The following is a 16,691-nucleotide window of genomic DNA, read 5'->3' as shown; positions in this document are numbered from 1 at the left end:
ATTTATTAAAATTAAATATCTTGAGTAACATGGAATTTATTTTAAATAAGGAACACGGCAGATGATCTCGATCGCCTCCCAGCTAATCCAGCTCTAATAAAAAAAATCATTTACCGGTTTTTCTGTTTTTAGTTAGTTAAATTTATTCAGTTGCTTTAAATATTTCACCTTTAATATTTCACGTATTTTCCCCGTTGTAAAGGTTAAGAAAAAATTTTACGTTTTTTTTTTTTTTGCAAGGAAAGGTCATGTTTTGTTCATAAATAGAAGCCTAGTCAGCGTTTCCTCAATAGAGTTCATTGTATTTTGTTAGCATGTTCTATTTAATTCCGGAGAATTAGAGTAGGAAAGCTCCATATTTGTAATGCAAACACACCCATGCAAAATCTGGCAACATGGAAACTCTATATTTCAAATTATTTAAATAAAATCCATACAGAGCAACTTTCTTTCATGAAAAACATGGTTATTTTTGTTATTTGATATAAAAATTGTCCCAATTGATCTCAATGTATTTTGGTTTATTTATTTCCTATATTTTAGCTGAATTATTCCTTCCGTTGAAAAAAAAAACACATTTCAAAATCTTAGAAACATTTTAAATTTTAAGCTATTAAGCTTAATTTTCCAAAAGGATACTGTTTCAAATTATTATTCAAACGATATGATTTACCTTTTGATTTCTTTTAAACTATGTACATCTTTTGAGAAATAATAACTTTGTGACAAATTCATTTAATATTATAATTGGTTCGAAGCAACATTCAAATTAATGCATTTACTGGCGCTGCAACAAGCAATGAGATATTCTCATCCCATCCGCAGTTTGCTCGCGTGTGCCGCCGGATGAATGTTTAAAGGAGCCAAATGCGCGCCAATTAGGAATTCCAAAAACGAAACAGCGCATCATTCAAAATGGTACACTCGCGTTCTCCGCTCAACGCATGGTTGGCTGACACAATGTAAAGGAAAAAGGTATAAAAGCTGCTTAAAAATAGATAAATCACCGCAGCACCGTCAGGCAAAGAATGAAAGAAAGGGCAGCTGCTGAATCGGGTATTTGAACCGAGACGTATTTTTCTGTGCGCGGCGGTGGGAACGGATTTGCATACACACGCGACGCCATTTCCATAAAATATATTACATCCCGAAGCGGCAACAATCTTTCCATTTTCCATCTAACATCGCTCGCGCGCGTATAATAAGCCCCTGGTTGGTCTCGAACACGATTTCTGAATTAGACCGGCCGTTATTGCAGTCACGAATGCAGTTATCACCAAATCGACAGGCGTTTTTCTTTTTTTATTTCAGCTATGGAAGTATGAAGAATCAAGTTAAAGTTGCCGCTGCGCGAGATGGCGCGTTTAAAGGATGATGGAATAATTTGATTTTTGCGCCATCCTGCTCGTCTGGCGGTGCCAGCCAGTTAATTATACATCTGCTCTCGCACTTGCCAATTGAAACCGCCATTAATGCGGATGCGGAACGCGAAGGCAGATGAAAAAGCCCAAATCTGACAGCTCTCCCGGGATTCTGAAAATGAACGCCAGCAGAACACCAACCACCGGAGAGGAAAATTTGCATTTAGCAGGTATGCCGATAATTGAAGTTAAATGAACGTGTTCAATTTATTTTCACGAGTTAAAAGGGTGATTACTTTTTTGCTGATGAAATAATTACGCATTGATTAAGCTCTAGATGAGCAGGAATGAAAACTGATTGATTGCAGCGCTTTTTCCATGCATATTAATTGCTCTAAAAGGCGCTCTAGGATAAAAAGACATAGGCTGGACGATTTAATCCAAATCAGAAAATAATTAAATATGATTTGTTAAATTATTGAAGAAAAAATGTTTCTTATTATGAACCAATTTTATCTTTTAAATTCAACAGTTTCACTGCTGAAGAAAACAACTTTATTTTGTGCGAAGTTGTGATCTCCCTTTTTTACATTCTCTCTGAATTTGGAATAAACGATAAAAATTGACGGGAGGCGGTAAAATTTATTTCGGTGTCGCAATTTTTTTTTCAATCTATTCCATTGTTAAAATTCACTCGATGGTGAGCATTTATTGCGAGGAAAAAGGCTTTCAGAGCGACGAGCTTATCGCGTGTCAATTTCCAGCGTAATTGCGTATCACGAATTTGACGCCTGCGAAAAAGCAGCGCGTGTCCTTGGGGAAATTTCGCGTTTGCACAGAGAGAGAGGGAAAAATCGGCAAAAATTATCCGGCTGTGACGCGAGCGAGCGGAATTCAGTTCGCTTCATTAGACGCAATAGCATAAAAAATGTCTCATTCCGTCGGTGCCGAGTCTCGTGAGGACGCTTTGCACGCACAAATTGCGGATGACAAGAGCGCGAGAAAGCGCAGAGAGATTCAAATTTGGGGGCAGGAAAAGGCATATTATTCACAATTTGTATAAACACGCTCGTCGGGCCAGCTATAAATTTCGGCGGTTGAATTGCGAGACGCATGATACACATTTTTCGCGGTCGTCTCGAGGGCATTGTTGCCGCCCACGCCTCTTGCAGTAGCCGAATTTATGCTCATCACGAGAGCCGACCGCCGTCGATTCCTCTTCATTTTCCAGCCAAAACGAGAAGCTCCTGTACATTTGTCACCCCCATGCCCAGGTATTTTCACTCTGCAGGCACGTCGGCATTAAGGAGAAGGATATAATGGCCCAGCGTCCGTCTGTCCGTCCCTCGTAATTACATCATTTCATGCTGCTTCACCTCAATGGTGAGGATGACGGAGTGTTTTTGCTCTATTATTATCTCTGTTTACGCTCCCAGATAAGCAAATTTGATCTCTTTTGTCTCGGCACCAAACTTTCAGTGTCTTTTAATAATGGCCGGGACAAAATTAGGACTCTAAAAAGAGCGCGAGTCTTTCAGAGAATATTTCAACAAAGATATAAACAAAAGAAAAATAAATAGCAATGAAAATACAATAAAAATTGTCAAAAGCAAATTTAGATATAGAATTCCTGCTGGTATTAATTTCATATTTTTTTTTTATAAATAAAGTATTTCATATTTCCGAATGTGACCTTGAAAGGAAAAGAAAAAATGTCACTTTTACAAATTTGACGTTGCAATAAAATAGAATGTTTTAATTAGTTGAATAATTTTAAAATAAATACCACGTGTTAAAATGATTTGAATGTTATATAAATTGATATTTTTCTATAAAATGTCTTGCATGGCATGAAAAAATTTACCGCCCGCTAATTAGAAAAAAACAAAACTGATTCAGACCTATGAGCGACAATGATGCGGAAATTTAGTCATACCAACTCTCTTACTCTATAACTCATGTACTTTGTGAATCTCAAAGCAAAGCTATAGCCAATAATTCTTCAAACTTATTTTACATGTCAGTTTTCCATTCCATAAACCATCTTTATGTCAGATTTTTGTCTTTGTGGACAAAGTTTACCAAGTGCAAAGTGAATCAAAAAAGCCACGCGCTTTTCTTTTTCTGCAAAAAAGTGGCACAATTGTAGTCTGTCTCAGCAGCAATATTATTGATTGCGTGTGGCCTATTGTGAGGTTTTTAATAAGGCATCACTGAGTGCTTCAAAAGAGAAAAAAAATTTATTGAAGCCTCTCTCGCTATCAAGTTGCTTCTATTTGAGCCACTTATCGCTTTATGTGGCGTATTTCATTTCATTTCGGAATTTTCATTTCGCGTCGGGAAGCCATGTTGCGATTAATCACACAGCAAAAGCTTTTTGAGCCCATTGTCACAGACAGTGACCGATCTCTCGTTCAATCAAAATCTCGTTAAATTACTAATAATTCAATAGTTATTATTAATCGTGATTATCTCTTCATACACTTTGATGAACATGCAATTACAAAATTGAGTAATACAGAATCATACAAAATGAAATTAATTTCGATTCGCAAAAAGTAGATTAATTGTAAGATTGAAGTTTTATTCTGTAAAGCTAGCTTGTTGCATTTTCAACTTTGACGGAATTGTTCTTCTCTCTAAAAAAATTTTACTTTGTATCATTTTTAATTTTGGTAAGGATGAAATAATTTTTCTATTAAAAAAATTATTTCACCCAAATTGTGAAGCAAGGAGATTAAGATAATATTTAATATATTATGGCAGCGGTAATAAATCACCAGAAAATTAATTGCCTCAAAATATCGGAAGCTTCGTGGATTGTATTAATTATTTTATTGCTCCGAGATTTGATATTTTCATACGATTTTTCTTCCTCCGTGAAAAAATTAGTTGGCAATTAAATGCAGATAACATGCGTTGTAGAATGTGGAGCAAACGAATTTGAAAATTGACTTTCAATCATGTTATCTGCGTGCTCTCGGGTTCTAGGACGGCATCGTCACGCAATTTATTCCCTCAACTAAAGCTACGGCACGGGTGGGTCTGTGCCGTTTTAAAATTATAATTCACACTGCGCGGCATAAATATTCATCAAGTGCATTAAGCTGGGTGAGCTACACAATATATATATTCGAATAAACATAATTAAAGGCTACGATCTTCTCTGCATTATAAATGAGGGGTTTGAAAAAAATTCAGGCTTAGTTTCAGCCGTTTTTTGTAGAACGATCAGAAGAGAAAGCTCCATAATTCCATTCGCGTCCTTTTCCTACAGCAGCTCTCCTCTCTGACGAATATAATTGAGTTTTTCCGGTCTGGTTATTCCCTTTTTTGGGGCGGAATATTACAAAGGAGCTGGCAAATCCACTCTGCTGGGGAGCAGCGGAGGCGGACAAAAAAAATTGGAAGAGCAAATATTGTTCTCCACTTACCGTTATTGAAGTACTTTCATGAAAAGAGGTTGGACTGGTTGGAGGACGACTTGGAAGCGTTTTTTTGCTGGTTATTATTATTTGTCGATGCCAAAAGCGAGTGATGGAATTTCAACAGTTTGCCGCCGAAAACGTCCGCCCTGCTTTGTAAGAGTATTGGTAAAGGAGTTTCACCCGGGGCACAAACAAGAGTTCGAACTTGTTGACAATCTCGTTGCCTGTCTGTCTCTCTGTGACGAAGGAACTCCCTTTTCTCCCTTCGGTTCCGAGTTGAGAAGAAGAAAGGAAGAGGGAAGAAAGAGCGCGGCGGCCGACTAGGTCACCATCACACCCTTGGCGCCCTCCAATCGCAAAGACCAATTATTCGAGCGCTCTCCCTTTGGGGCGACGCACGCGGCCGACCGACGTACGGACGACGACCAGCCAGCGAGCAGACGTCTCTGATCGGCGGCGGCCCCAAGTCGAGTAGCACAAACGCCGAGAGAGAGCGAGCGGGTTGCCTGCTGGCCAGGGGGCGCGCGCGCACCCCATCGCATAAAGGCGCCGCGCGGCGCCGTTTATGCTCTGAGTGAATTATAATGCAAGCAGCTGCTGACTGAGGCACTGGGCCACCGACTTGCAGCTGCGGGTCATGGGGTTGCAACAAAAGAGGGCTGTGTATATTTTCGTAAAGGAAAGCAGAGACAAAGAAGGGCGACACCGAGGGGCTTGGGTTCAGCTCTGGTTTTGCACTATGTCTTTAATTAAAGTTGTCCCGACAAACTGTGCTTGTAAATTAAATTAGTTAGCTTATGATGTTTATTAATTTTGTATAATATTTATAAAAATATTGCCTAAAACCTGATTTTATTGCCTTTTTTTATTTAAATAATTTATTTTTTATTTTTTAAATATTCGGCATTCAAAAGAACCAATCTATTTTTCAGTTTCTTTAGCTATGTTGTTTGAATTTTACAATTTTTATGATCGTTTTTGAATAGGTTTCCGATTTGTGTGTTGTTTATACTTTCAGTAAAAATATCATAACTATCCTTCTCTTCATATTTTGACCACTGCAGGTAATGCATTTTTTTTTGCACAGGAAACAAGATATTAAGTATGATTAAGCAGTTTATTATCTTATCACACTTATCAGCTAAGCGATGGCAGGTTTTGAGTTTTTTCATTTCTATTTGTTTTGGGAGGGTAAAAATAAGAACTATATTATACTGTATAAGATACTTGAAATTGACTTCCCTTTATAGGAACAAGAAAATTGGAGTTGCATTTGCTTTCACGTACACAACTTCAAGATATAATATCAAAATATTCTTCTTTTGCATGGATAGCTTCTACTTTGAAGAAAAGGCAGAGTAGATAAAGGAGAAACTAGATCAACACTTTTATCCAACTTTATTACATACAACTATATAGTCTTTCATGATTTTCTGCACGACTGCATTCCTTCATAAATCTTGAACTTCATAAGAATCGCTTTTGTTGAGCGAAAAATTCACAGAGAAGGAGATTGCTTTTTCTGTTTGCTCTCGTGGGAAACAGAGAAATTAATTTTAAAATGGTAGAAACAGAACAATTCATCTGGACTATATTTATAATTTTACATTATATGTACAAATATTTCAATACGATGTTTTTTTTCTTTCAAAATTATGTTGAAATTAAATCTGAAGTGTATTCTATGAAATATTTTTTGCGCAGAATCTGCAACTTTTAGATTGCACAGAAAGAAAAATTTGTTTCGCTGATCAAACCAAAATCACGAATGAGTCGAACGACTATAGAAGGTTCTCTTGAAAAGCAAACTTTTGTGTTATAAATTCTTGCGGCCGCTGCACACGCTCGGGCGGGCACTCAAGGTGAATTTCTTTCCAGCTCATTACCTTGAGTCAGGCGCGTGTTCTTGGGGCCTTCGTGGCCAGCAAAGAAAATTTCCGATCACGAGTCTATTTTTCAGCAGAGCGTTATAAATTACCAAGTGCACGCGGCATCAATATTCCGTCGAAGCTAACAAGTTACAACATCTGGCCTGTTATGAATCAGTAGCATCATAATGCATTGGACGCGCGCCAGGAATGGAAATTAGACTCGCATTCATGCCGCCGTTTCGTTAAATTCTCTCCCGATATAAATCTCACGGAGCGCAACAAGAAGTTGTCGTGGAGCGCCTGTCGTTGCGAAGACCCACAGTATTGCCAAACAGCCACGTCGCGCCGGTTGCATAACTTTCCTTATTACAATGCGTCTGGCAATGCCAATTTTCGTCTCAGACTATTTCATATTGTACGAATGTTTTTTTGTCTCAAATTTCCAGGAATGTGATTGAAGTCATAATATGGACGAAGAGAGCTCCATTTAAGGAAAAATTTTCATAGAAATGATTTGATGATAACGTTTCTGTCAATATTTTTGTATTTTATCATTAGAATGGGAAAATCAAAACGAACTTGGCTCGAGTCTTTTTCCGTGAAGAAATGTTGCAATATCTTCATGTTGTAAAATGAGCCAATTTTTTAAATCCGTATCGGACAGATTCTCCAAAATAAAAATGCTTGCAGAATAGGAAGGTCTTTTGTTTTGCCTTTGATTAGAATGCATTCATCTGAATGATATTTTTAAATTAGGAAAGGAGTTTTTTGAACTTAATTATTTGCCTATTTTTTTTCTTAGGTCTCGTCAAAAAAATATCGGAAAATGTAACTTTCTCAAACTCTAAAGGAATTGAAATGTTTCTCATAATCATTTAGAACGTTCCCCAGACTAATTAAATTATACATCTTTGTTAGATTATATCTGCATCACAATTGCTAAAATGAATTTTTAGCATTTATGAGTTAGGTGAAAGTGACAAAAGGAAATTATGCATATTCTTATATAATCTTGTTAAAAGCTCGTAATGGCCGCGCTTCTAACAAGCACTAATTTTGTTAATTTTGACCATTTGGCCCAGGAAAGGTGTGCTCGATTTGCATAGTAAATTAAAAGACGTGAGGCGTGTCAGTCGCTCTCTCGGCACAAACCAGCCCATTTTCAACACAATCTTGTCGGCAGCTCTGCAGCCGGAGGTGTTAAGTGATGAGGCGAAACGCTCTTATAATAATGCCCGTCACCAAGGCTGCCTTGATGATAGCACTAGGAGGGCGTCGTTTTACCAAAAACGCCATTTTCAGCATCCAAATCTCATTTCCAAAGCGGATATAGACGCGGAATGAATAATCCCCTGCGTAAAAATGTACGTGCGTAATGTGCTTCCATAAATGAGCATTTTAAAAAATAATGTGTAGGATGCAAAAGATTTAAATAAATATTTTGTCCTTGCGTAAAAAAGTTAACGAAAAAATAAATTATAATGGTTTTACGCTTACTCAGGATAAACAGTGACAGTGAAAAACGTTAATTTTAAAATAAATCCTATTTATATTCTTCTATTTTCCATTTAAGCCTGATTTAATCCTGTTGTAAATCAATCCCCCTCAAATCCCAACAATTGGATGAATGACTCGATTTGTGACTTAAGAGGACGAACAACAATAATAATTTAAAATGAAGCTGCTCAATAATTCTGCATTTTTTTATAATAAAAATTTTATTATTTGGCATTGAATACTTTTTTATTCCAAATAAAGAAAAATTGCCAATTTAAATAGAAGCACAAAAAAATAAGTAAGTAATCAATTATGGAGTGAAAGATATAGTTCTATTTATATTTTATTTTTGAAAGATGATTGGAAAAGAATTTAAAATTTGAAAATAGGGAAATAGTATAGAAAGTATTTAATTTCAAATTAATTTGCCCTCCTAATCATGCTAATTAATAATTAAAACTTCGTGATTTGCTCCCTGTGTAACACTGTCCTGTATAAAATCTCTGGCGCTCATGCAAATTTTATGGCTAGTGGGCGGCTTGTATACACCGAAAATAACTGGGTGCGTTATCCCCCTTATCTCCTCGAATTGCCTAATGAATTTTAATTTTTAAAGCGAGTCGTTTGCATCATCGCGAGTGGCGTTTCCTGGAAAAATGGCGGAGCAGCGGCATCTTTTTCGAGGAGAAAATAACGTCCTCATTTTAGGTAACGACCGCCTCCCTATCTTATCTACTTGCGAGTAAATATGAAGTCGCTCTTTCAATTTTCTCCCCAAAATGCTGCTCGGCAAAATTCAAAAGTTTTCCCCCATTTCTGTGCATGTGCAAGCGTTCCCTAAGGTGTGAATTTAATACGGCAAGGAAGCTAGTGTTTTCAACCCATTATTTTTAATAAAACTCTTATTCAACTCACAATACATTACAAAAGTTTTCTTTTACACGGTCTTTCACTAATTAAATGGTAATATAACAGAGCTCTCGCAAACTCAGGTTGTGTAGAAACAAATGCTGTTGTAATTTATTCGACGACCTATTAATTTAAATTTTGGTGGAAAATATAAAACGTTCTTGAGGCGAAAATTTTCTCGTTTCAAAACTTTCAAAAGGAATAAATATAATAATATTAATATTCGGTGTTATCACTTAATTTATTGTTAAACGTGCACCTCGATTTGGGCAGAGATTGACTTGTGGTACACAAATAAACTTCATTTAATACCAAACAAAATTAAATTAAAATTATTGATGCTAAAATGTTATAGAATATTATTAAATTAAATTCGTCAACAACCAAAGTTTTTTATTTCATCTAATTAAAAAAATTGGATGGTTAAATTTAATTTTCTGATTTGCAAAGAAATTAAAAGGGAATTTCAGTATGTAAATTTCAATTGATTACACTAAATTTCACCAAAATCACATTGACCACGATTTTTCTTAGTTTATTAATGATGAATTCATTAACAACTTTGTAAGTGGCCAGGATTATTTTATTAAAAACAAAAAAACTAAATAAAATACCTTTTTATCTTTTTTGTAAAACATTTTTTTGTATGGATTTATAGGGGTTTGGTGGCACCAAGGTAAGCAGCGAGGCAACTATAGCCCTTTAAATATTTTGCTCTACATTTTTTATTGGGTCGCCTCTGCTTTTGTTAGCCCATTTCGTTCCACCGTTCATCCCGCCTTTTTCCTTGGATAGATCTTGATATTTATTGGATAAACACGCAGCTGACAAGTTGTGGTGCAGCACAGTCTATTTTATTACGTGAATGCTGGAGAGCGTTGCGGGGAAAGATAACAAAGGTCCGTGGGGATTTCCCGACAAAGATGGTTAACCTCGGAGTAAAGCAACGGCAGGTTTATAAATCCATTGTTGGTTGGCCTCTCGTTTTCTTTCCGTGTCTGTGTTGTGGATCGCGACCACACACTAATGGGCCGAAGAAGAAAAATTAGCCGCCCGCCCTTAGCGATTGTCGAGGGCTATATTTTGTGACCGCGGGGAAGAGGGGGCGAAGACGTTTCAAATTAGACCAGTGTTTCAGAGTCTCACAAATTAAATTCCGCTGCCGAAATCCGTTGAAATTAAATTTGTTCGGGGCGCTGCGCTGCTTTAATGAGCAAAACTTTTTTAATCCGTCTGTGTTTTGCCTCCCGGGTGCTTGATGTGCTCACTTCTCGAGCACCACCGAAAGTCAGTTGCCAAATCTTGTCCCGCCAATGAAAATTAAAATCGGCTTTCTTCTCCAGCGAACAGCGAGAAATAATTGCCACTTTTTGTTAGATTGAGAAAATTTAAATCATTTATATCCTCCCTTTCCTCTAAATATCAGCTCAAAATTCTTTTTCTTCGCGAACACACGCAGGTTTATCTTGTTTTTCGGAATTTTGCATGGCTAATTAGCCAAGTGTGACGTGCAGGATGGAGTGATGAAAATCCGCTTATGGATTATTCATGAGTTTGAGCAAAACATGACGTGCGTAGTATAATTTAATGCTTGTTTGATAGTCCAAACAGAGCTTTCACTTTGAGTTCGCCAGCCTAAAATCATTTATAGAAATAAAAATAATTATGCGTTCTCCAATGCTTTCGAAAAGAATTAGTTACAAATAATATTCATTGATATGATATTTCAGACTTGAGAGGCAATCGCTGCCCAAATCAAGATAATTTTTCTGTAATCTGTAAATATTTTATGTAATTATATATTATTATACGACATTAAAATATCTCGCATGATTCCTTAAAGTTGTATAATTTTTTCAAATCAATTTCATAGAAACTGAATTCTAGAACATTAAATTCCATAACCATAAATTTGAACTTTGAAAAACATATCATTATGTTATGTTTATTCTTTGAATTAAATATTTCAACAATATGTAATATATCTAATAATTTTTACATACTTGTCTTCAAAATAGAGAACATAGAATTGGAAATCGCTCAATGGAGAGGAAAAAGATTATTTGAGGATTTTTTTCCTTTTGTAAATTACGGCAATTTCTTCTATGGAAACTAAAGCATTATATTTTTAATTCAAAGTAAATACCTTTTGAATTTAAATTTTTATTGAATTAAAAAAAAACCACTTTAAGGCAAAAAAGATATAGAAAATAAATATAACCAAAATGCTTTTTAGAGAACCGTGTTTTCAAGTTGGAGTGAAGTGAAACCGCCGAATAATCCGCGTGTATTTCATTAAAGCGACTCTCGAAACGCAGCATCCCACTTGTGACAAAAGCAACAAATTAATCCCGGCTCGCAACAGTGCTCGTCGCTTTCACACGGCCGCTGCCCAGCCTCAAATCCCGCGCGACTGCCGCTTTCGCAAATGGAAAACACGGCAAATACGGATAAATCCTGCAATCGGCGGCACACAATTAGCATCATAAACTCCACTTACCGTTGGTCGACTCTAATGACGACAGCGTTGCGCTGGTCGAACTTAATTAATCCACTCTAATTGCGAATTATGCACAGATGAGACATGCCCTGGTGATTTCAACTTTGCTGCTGCTGCACTGTGCTCGGTCAGGGCTGTGCAAAACAGATTCCCGCATGACAGGGTGGTAATTTCTTTTCCCGCCATGCATTAACTTTTAATTGGCCGTGTTAATGTCGATGAAAATCATTTGGGCATTAAATCATCAAGGGAAAATAGCACAGAGCGGGTTTTCTTTGGTCCAGTAACCCCGAGAAGAAGTGGGGCAATGAAAGTGACACTTTAAATTTAGTTAATTAAATGCGGTTTTTTTTAAATATATAAATAGTCATTAAGAGAGTAATGAATAATTGCTTTTTTTAACCTTTCTGGCAAAAAAAAAATAAAAAGCAATATTGTAATACCATTCTTGCCTCCATAAATTAATTATTACCAAAAATAAATTTTATTTAATTTAATTTTAGTTCAATTTAAAAATGGCGTTGAAATCTGGTTAAAATTATCAACTGAGACAATTATTTAAATACATTAAAATAATGTTCAATAAAAAAAATGTAAAAACATTATAATTTGTATAACTTAAAATGCACAAATTTTTAGGTATTGTATAATATAAAGCTTATTTTTTTCTTAAATTTTGGAACAATATTTAACACTTTTTAAAGAGAATATTCTTTCATTTGTAAATAGTTAAAAAAATTAAGCTATTATAAAACCTACCTTGCTTGTTATGCCCAGCTGCCCCAGCTTCATTATTAAATCCGCCTCTTCATTACAAAGCGCACGATTTTGAGGTAGGACTTTGACGGGAGCTTTGATTCAAATTGTTCTCGAAAATGCACATCATAGTCGGAATAATTGCCAAACTATTCATGCACACTAAGTTAATATTCCGCGAAAGCTCGTAACAAGTTGACTAACAGGAGATGCAGCTCTCTGTTCGAATGTGGGCCCCCCTGCCCTCTCTTTCTCTCTCTCCAGCACCTGCATCATTCATGCGAACCCGCAAAATGCAAAACTAATCACGTGTGTTGCTTGGCATCCGTCACGCCCACAACGTGTTGTTTTCAATAATTATTCCTACTCTGAATGTGATTACCGTTGAATTGGTCGCCACCGAAAATTCACCCTCCCTTCCTCTCACTCGTCATAATTCAAAAGCGCTAATGAGCTTTGCATATGCGAGTGACCGACAGTCGACACGAGTTTTTCCTCCGATGAAACGAAACGTTGTTTTTATCCCCATGATGTATGGGGATGGGTTATTTTTGTATGGTTTTATTTTTATTTTTCGCTGCGATGAATTAGCCACAAATGTTTTTTGTGAATGTACATCAAAATACGCGTGATGAGGTACATATTTTTGCTTGTGAACACATGTCAATTGTATTTGAATTGCAAAATTTGGTCATGCTGCTCTTGTATTTACTTGTGTTGATGATAAATCAAACATTATACTAAATATTTTTTTAATAATATATTTATTAGTTCGGAATTTATAACATTCATATAATAAATATAATTAATAATTTTTTTCTAATTTTATTAGATTTATATTTTTTTCAATCGTGTTGGATGTTGGAAAATATTATTAAGGAAGTTATCAATTAATCGCAATTAAAATTTAATTACAAAATTCATTTATATATAAAAATTGTCAGTCTCCTTTATCTTAAAATTTAACACAAATATTTTGTAATGCTGAATGGTTAGGCAAAGGCTCAATTTCGAATTAATGTACAAAATAATATAACTATATGAATGGGTTCAGCTATTGTATTACATTGACAAAAAAAAATGAAAAACACTAATGAGCATAAACAATATTCTTAAAAAAAGTAGTTTCAGAAAACATGCTTAAGCTTTTTAATAATTGTATCATAACTTTTAACCTTTTTCTTTCAATTCGATTAATAGCATAAATTATTCTGGGAAGACATATTAACCGTCCAATTGTTACCAATTTTATTTTTGAAAATGAATTATGAATTTAATTTCTTTTGATAAAAATCATTCTAAACCTTATTTATCAGACCATTGAATGATATTAATTTGGACAGCCAATTTATATTTTATCAAAAACAAAAGAACACATCAAATAAATTTATAAATTTAATTTTATAGTCATTTCTTTAATTTTTTTTTACATGAAAAACCTCCCTTTGATATGTCCCTTTGATATGTCCTGTCGTCTTGCGATGATGAGATCAATGGTGCGCACATTGTGCAAGATTGAGCCAAGCCACACAGTGAGGAAAAAATGAACCGTGTATTAAGCCATTGTTAATCTATTGGGGCAGTGTGACGTATGCATCGGATTGAATTCTCGTACATCGCCCGGCTCTCGTTCGCTCTATTTCATTTATTGTTCTCTCTGTCGTTCTCTCACCAGTCATGGGAACGCGCAACATCTGCTCTGTCCATATTTTATTGCTTTTCTGTGTCACACTGGCGGCTGCGAGGGCAGGCACACGCCAGAGAGTGTGTCTATGCATGTCGCACATTTATTTTAAACCTATTTGTCCCACTGACAGAGCTCCGCATGTATTTTCCGAGTAATTTTCAACAGTTGGATTTCTTACCAGTAAATTTGCGAGGAGATTTGTGAACAACATAATGCATACATAATTATATAAACTTTTAATTTCAAATTTAAACATATAGTGGGTCTAAAAAGGGTATTTTTTCTTAAAAAATTTATGATAATATAAAATTTAGATTAATTTTTGGATAAAATGTTTCCCTCTTTAAATTGAATTTTTTAGCAGCCTTTTCCCAAAATGAAAATATTTATAAATTGCGGAATTTTCCTTGTTGTTTTCAGCAGAATTTAATGGTATCCGAAAACAGAACATTCAAAATTTCGTAGCGCTCAAAATATATTTTTAATGCAGAAATAATATGATCAATTTTTTCCTCAATTAAAACTTCCTTTTTTGCACAGTTGCACACACATTAATGTAAGCAGGAAATAATTAACACATGGATGCTTTATTTTTCTGCCTTTGAGGAAAATGTTTAGTAAAAATTTGAAATTCTCATATATAACCTAAATTTGAATATCCAAAGTGTATTAATTGCAAATACGCTCCACCTGTGAATTATGTGCGGTGAATTAGAAGCGGGTCTGATAAAAAGCAATAATTATTTATTCCGAAGATACTGCAAGTCAGACTGTCATGCGACAGTAATTAATAATCACCTCCCAATTTGACAAATCGTGTGTCGCCGTGTCAAGTGCACGTTTGCAAACGGAGCCTTCAGAATATTTGACAATGCTGGTGGTAATACTCACGTGTAAAACACTCGCACTCCGTTTGAATAGATAATCAATTTCTTCGCTGGCAGCTGGCAGGCGGAACACTTTTTGCGCGATTCCTCCGAGGAAACGGCAAATGAAAAATCGTGCATTCACACACGCTGATTATTAAGAGTTCTTTCTGCTGCGAGGAGCAGAGTTGGCGCAGCACGAGTCGCTCGCTGCCTCTTCTACTAGCTTCTTTTTATCATATTGAATCACATTAGAGACGTCACATCAAATGAGCAGCAACATGCCAATTATATCCAGCAGATATAACGAACGCGCCTCTCGTGTGCCGAGATTCATCGTTGCTGCTCCATTCATCTGGCGAAGGCTGTAATCAAAAAGCAAAGCGCTCGCGGGCGCCCTCGTCCAAAGTAACGAACGAACAAATGTCTGAATTATTATTGCTAGAGACCCATAGCCGCTATTGCCAATTAGCTTTCCGCTGCGAAAGTCCTGTGAGTTCGCAACGAGGCTGCTCTCATTAGCTTTGCCGCTTTATTCGGTCATTTTGCAGAGTTGCCTTTCAAGCAGTTTTCGCTTCTTTTGTGCAGACCCTTGCCAAACGCCTTAGGGACTTTCTTCTTGGCCAGATGGAAACAGAACTTTGTAAACAAACTAAATTTTGCCTCCTAGATATATGATTGAAACGCTAAAGAAAGATTTTGTGGTGGTTCATTAGTTTCAAAGAGAAATATTAGTCATGGTTTATTTTTAATTTTCAAAATCTCTGTAGTTACTGAACTCGCTTTTATATTTTTTTTTATACTTTCTGTATCTTATTTTAAATTTGAAACAAAAAATAAACAAAAACAATATACAGTTTACATAAACCTAAAGAAACGTTCAATTTAAATATAAAAGGACAATTTACTGTCAATTTAAATTCCGTTAAAAAAAAGGAATTACTGCTAAATTTTGTGATTAAAATTTTTGTATTGATATATGCACACAAAAAACACAAAAGTTATAAAATAAAAATGGAAGATGAAGCAAAAAATATTTTATATTATAATTTAGCTTTGAGATTTTTCAAACATTTCTAATTTAATGACATTCAGTGCAATGTTCTTGTTATATAGATTAATATTTTTTTTTTGCAGTTAGGACCCAAAAAAAAATGAACATAATTTGTCACACTCAAGTTGTTAATCAAGGTTCATTTTTTAATTAAATTGGACTATACTTGAACTTGAATTTAATTTTATTACATTTAAACGGTATACTTACTATAAAAGGATAATAGCAAGCGATGACCCAATTTCTGAAGGGCTTAAAATTGATAGCTGCTCTCAAGACCAATTTAGCTCATCAACCGATGCATGCCAATGCGAATCAAGACCCGTCTTTGTTTCAAGTGTAGATTTTAAATTGCAAAAGCGTGGCGCCCCATCGAGATCCGTCCATATTCACATTAAGCGGGATTTCTTGCTCGCTGCCTTTTTGTGCACGTGAGCGTGTGCGTGTGAACGGAGGAAATTAAATATTCATCACGGATAATGACTCGTGCGCCCGCTAAATACTTAATCCTTTTGAGCAAAGTCGCATTTAAGTAAGTTTTGATCTCTCCCTCATTTGCAGAGCGCTTCTAATTGGATCAAACGCAACGAAAAGCTCCTAAAACTTTGCAAATAAAATTTAATAATTCCACAACTGGAGCTTCGTTCAAAGTTATGTAGATTCAGCTTCCTTTTAGGTTGAAACTACTGCCTCAGATGGAAGTTTGGATTATTTTCTGCAATTATTTTTAGCCTTCCTAGAACAATAAAAGTTAAGACAGGT

General features: G+C 35.6%; 1 protein-coding gene across 4 annotated transcripts in view; it reads right to left on the bottom strand.

Annotated features, from left to right (window-relative positions):
• Nucleotides 1–15,063, bottom strand: part of LOC132197638 (5-hydroxytryptamine receptor-like) — a 96,673-nt gene extending 81,610 nt beyond the window's left edge. For 2 of the 4 annotated variants that reach the window (XM_059621042.1, XM_059621041.1), the window contains exon 1: nt 14,901–15,063. The gene's annotated coding sequence lies outside the window, so the exon portion shown is untranslated. Of the gene's footprint in view, nt 1–4,795; nt 5,290–14,900 lie in introns of those variants that run through there. The other 2 variants (XM_059621039.1, XM_059621038.1) reach the window with 1 other exon arrangement.
• Nucleotides 15,064–16,691: the final 1,628 nt, after the last annotated feature.

This window comes from Neocloeon triangulifer, unplaced genomic scaffold (assembly GCF_031216515.1).
Source record: "Neocloeon triangulifer isolate White Clay Creek 2 clone unplaced genomic scaffold, ASM3121651v1 ptg000012l, whole genome shotgun sequence".
Taxonomy (NCBI): domain Eukaryota; kingdom Metazoa; phylum Arthropoda; class Insecta; order Ephemeroptera; family Baetidae; genus Neocloeon; species Neocloeon triangulifer.
Note: the sequence above shows the minus strand (reverse complement) of the source record. Positions and strands in the feature narration are given on the sequence as shown.